We start from the raw sequence: 5181 nt of genomic DNA, 5'->3' as shown, positions 1-5181 counted from the left end.
CTTTCCGTTCCAGGTAAACTCAGAAGTCCTTTATACCATAGCAATCAGGTCGAAGCCTTACTCACAGCTGCAACTGCACTTACTCAGGTTATCAATGACCACCTCGTCACTAAATCCGAGGGATGTTTTTCAGGTTTTACCTCACTTGACTTCAGGAGCACATGACACTATGGACCACTCCTGCATTCTTGAAACATTTTCTTTCCTTGCCTTCTGTGATACCACGCTTCTGTTTTTCTTTTTACATGTCTGCTTATTTCTTTGCAAGTCCCTCTTTGTGTTCCATACCTTAAACATGTTGGTATTTGGTCCAAGTCCTCAATCTTCCTCTTCAGTCCTAAATTTTCCTGGGGCCATATCAACCACTTTCTTGGCATTGTCATGTATACCCAAATATAAGACCAATTCTCCAACCCCCACAATTATTTTGAGCAACAAAATGCTCTTTGAGGGAATATACATTTAGCAAGAAATGATCTTATTCAATGTTCACACAGAAGCCACCTGAAAGAATTGGTTAAGAAAGGAAACAAATTTAACACAGATTTAGAAATTACGTCTAGGGAAATACCTTCGCATTTGCAAGTGTTGGATGTCCTTGTAAACAAACCTTTAAAAGTCACTATAAAAAGCAACATGATAAGTGAATATGATTACAGGATGAATGATGTAGTATGGTTAAATACTGTGGCCTGGAAAAAAATTCCCAGTGACAACATCATATATCAGGGGTCCTCAAACTTTTTAAACAGGGGGCCAGTTCACTGTCCCTCAGACCGTTGGAGGGTCGGACTATAGTTTAAAAAAAAAACTATGAACAAATTCCTATGCACACAGCGACGGCAAAAACTCCGCATGTGGCCCGCGGGCCGTAGTTTGAGGACTCCTGTCATGTATAGTCAAAATTTGGGGGGAAGTGAAGATGATATATTCTGGGAAATTATGTCAGAGACTCAAAATCTGACCTTGGTGATGATAAAGACTGTGAAGAGTTTCAATAAAATTATATTTTAAAATTAAGTTTTATATTATATGTAATTTAAAGTATGTAAGTATAAATTATTACATTAAACATAAGTAGGTCCTTGATTATTTCATCTATATCTCTAAAAGTTTGTATATTCAAGTTGGCCACAAAGTTGTGTTTGTTTTTTTTTTTCATATATCTCTTGTCCATCTGTATGTCCACTTTGGAGAAGTGTCTATTTAGGTTCTTTGCCCATTTTTTAAAAAATATATTTTTATTTATTTCAGAGAGGAAGGATGAGGGAGAGATAAAAACATCAATGATGAGAATCATTGATTGGCTGCCTCCTGCGTGTCTCCCACTGGGGACCAAACCAGCAACCCGGGCATGTGCCCTTGACCGGAATTGAACCCAGGACCCTTCAGTCCACAGGCCAACGCTCTATCCACTGAGCCAAACTGGCCAGGGCTGGCCACAAAGTTTTATTACGGGGACAGATTTTACTTGGGAAAATGGGGGTTCACCATATATTCAGAGGTACCTCATATTCGAACATATATGGTATAAGCTGATGGCACATCTCTCTAGCCCAGTTTTTCCTGCTAAACTCCAGACCCAAATAATGAAGAGATGATTGATATTTCTACTCAAATGTCCCATAGGCACTTTACACTTGTCCATAGTTAAACTCACATTTCCTCCCATCTTCTCCTCTTCCTTGTTCTCTTCCCAGTGAATGTCAGCGGCCTAAACTGAAATCTGAGTCACCCACGTCTCTTCTCTTCCACATACCCCTGTTGTTTCTATGTATGTCCTAAATCTCTTATCTATTCACTTCTCTTAATCCTTCCTGCTTTACTCTAAGCCAGCAATTTCCAATCTTTTTCATCTCCTGCCACAGATAAACTAATTACTAAAATTCTGGGGCAAACCAAAAATATATTTTTTGCCTATCTGACAAAAAAATAGGTATAATTTTCATTCATTCACACTGAACTACTATTGTGTTGGCTGTTGTCATTTTTTTAATTTGACAATCAAAGGGAAAAGAGGTCGGTGCCCTGACTAAATAGTTAGGTATTGCATGCTTTAAAATTTTTTGCAGTATACCAGTTGAAAATCACTGCTTTAGGCGACCAACATCTTCTCTCCAAACAACCCTAACAGAATCTGAACTGGGTTTCTTGTCCTTTTCTCCTTTCAACCTACATTCCAGGAAGCAGCCCTAGTGTTATTTCTAAAATGCAAATTAGTCTGTTTAGAGACGATAGCTGCTTCTCTAATTCCCCAACCATCCTCCCTGGCCCCCTCCCAACTTAGTCAGGTTAGCTGTTCTTACCTTTCCCCGCACTCCTTATCTTTCCTTACTATAACACTTTTCACACTTCTTTTATTATAATTGTTTCTTTCCTGCTAGACTGGGAACTTTGTCTCTCTTACTCACCATTGCTTCCCCCTAACACAGGGTAGGACTTGAGAAATAGTAAGTGCTTTATAAATATTAAATGAATTAACCAATAATTTTGTTATCCCCACACCCCAAACAATATCTGGCAAATAACAGGTCCTCGATAATATTTGTTTTATGACTAGATTGTTGTTGAACTAAGGATATGTGATGAAGCAACGTGTAACAAGCAAAATTAATATTGTGTAGGCTTTATCTTTAAAGAGCGCATATCTTTCTTAATTAGACTTAAGCAGAGATGGCTGCCTAGAACAGGTGGCTTTTGGAAGAGAAAGGAATAAAATTTCTTACCAAGTGGAATGTAAGTGGCAAATATAAAAATGTCAACATTTGTGCAGAAGAAAATCAAGTTTTTAGGACATGGGTAAATCCTAGTTAAAATTTGCTGTGACTAGAAGTATTCCATACTGGAATCTACTAGCTTTCTTCTTCTCTACCTTGAATACTGGGATTCAGTCAGGAATCAGTTGCTGAATCTAATTATTGCCAACAATTAAGCACTAAACTATAATGCCTCTCTGAAGTTGGAAATAATCTTTTCACTACAGAAAATAAGATTCTTGCCAAGTTATATATTTATAGAATTTATTACTTTTTCATTTAATTTTCATATCATCACTTAGATGAAATTTCTAGTTATTTTTGGCCTGTACTATGATAATGTATACCAGGGATGAGGTATGTCTGGCCCCTGGGCCATTTAAGACCCGAGAAATCATTTGGTCTGGTCCTGCCGAGGCATTAGGGATGAGTTAATTAACTATTTGACCAACTATATCAGGCTAATTTTTAAGTTGATAATTTTGTATGGCCCATGAATGATGTTATAAATATCCAAATGGCCCTTGGCAGAAAAAGGTTCCTCACCCCTGATGTATACTAATATACAATGGCCAGCCTATTTTCTTTGCTCTAAAAGTTTCTTTGTGCACTATTCCTTGAACATGAGCTTCATGTTCTAACTTTACTTAGATGAAAAAGGTGATAATTTCATGAATGGTTTAATATGTCTTCATTGACTACTTAAATATGTTAATTAGCAATATGTGGACTGGGGTATTAGTTTAAAAATCTTCTTGGGAGAGTGAAAATTATAAATAAGATGGCTACAAAAATCTTCTCTCAGAGATATCTTACCAAGGAAAAGAGAAATTTAATGACTCCAAATTTTAAAGGGGATGTTCACAATGTCAGTTACATTGAAAAAAGTGGAAGGATCTGAATTCAAGTGTGTGCCTAGGTTACTTTACTATCTTACTCTTGAACTGATATAATTTGTAACTTAATCTGGGGCTCCACCAATTATTAGTGGCTTATTATAACAGGTTTGATTAAAATTTTAATGTAATCACAAGTCAGAAATATATGATTTAGTCACCCTATTTTACAGAAAGTGCTTTAAAATTTTTTAAATTTCACCCTGATATACACAGTGGGCTGATAAATTAATGAGAAAGTTCATATAAGTCATACATGAAAGTCATTCTGATTATTAGCCACAACTCATATTTTTTAAACTTGAGATAAAGATAAGCTTCAGCCCTAGCTGGTTTGGCTCAGTGGATAGGGCATCAGCCTGCGTACTGAAGGGACCCTGGTTCAATTCTGATCAAGGGCACATGCCTGGGTTGTGGGCTTGATCCCCAGTGGTGGGCGTGCAGGAGGCAGCCCATCAATGATTCTCTCATCTTTGATGTTTCTCTCTCTCCCTCCTCTCTGACATCAACAAAAATATTTATAAAAATAAAAAGATAAACTTCATTTCAGAAGTCATATTATGTTTTAATATAATGCAAAATTTCCAGACTTAGGAAATATATCCAAATATTAATGTTTGCAAGGCAATTTAATTTCCAAAGAACTTCCTCATTAATCATCTCAGAGAAATTAATAATGATGTGATTATTAAAGGCTAATTAAGCAGATACTTGTTAAGTAATTGGAAGGTAATCTATTTCTAATTTAACAGGTCAATCAGGGGTATTTAGGAAATATTTTTGCTGATTAACAACTCTAACTAAAACAAAAATATATTTAAATTGTTTCCCTAGTGGAAAACAATAAGAATGCGTTGATCTTTTATGAGACAATTGTTTTAAAGAATTGGGATGAGGGTCCCTAATGCCACCATTTTGATGATTTAAGAGGTTTGTTGAGAATTCCGAGCTCTTCCCTCCCAATGTTAACGCAAGCCTTATATTACTGCTTATTTTGGCACTTCAGAATAAAAGAACACATTTGAAGAAAGTATTCTGAAAAAGGCACAGATATGTGGAAGTCAGAGAAGCAGCCCTTTTCTTGTGGGAAGCTACACACGTTGGTTATTAACTATACAGACAGTAAATCAAAATCCAACTCAGCAATCAAAACATGATTCTCTAAGTGCATACCCATACAAAGAAATGGTCTTAAAATACTTTCCATGTGTGCAGTTCATAAATTTTTCTCATCTGCAGTGTTACCCCCTAGAAGCTGCTTTCTCCTAACTTGGGGTAGCCTAGGCGCTGCCTCACGATTACCAAGTGGTTTAAAATCACATCTCTCTTGCTCCCGGTTTTCCGGCAAAAGACGCAATTTCCAGGTACGACCATGAGAACTGCCAGGCAGAGACAGAGGTAAAAGGCTTCATTTACAGTCAGGGGATCAGCCTCGGGAGTCAGGGGGCTCGGCCGGGCCCCGCACGAGCGGCAGGAGCGGACACCGGGCACCTTTGTTCGCGTCTGGCCTCCTTGGCCCGGGGCCGAGT

The sequence above is a fragment of the Myotis davidii genome, unplaced genomic scaffold, assembly GCF_000327345.1.
Source record: "Myotis davidii unplaced genomic scaffold, ASM32734v1 scaffold955, whole genome shotgun sequence".
NCBI classification, from domain to species: Eukaryota; Metazoa; Chordata; class Mammalia; order Chiroptera; family Vespertilionidae; genus Myotis; species Myotis davidii.
This window is presented reverse-complemented; position numbering follows the sequence as displayed.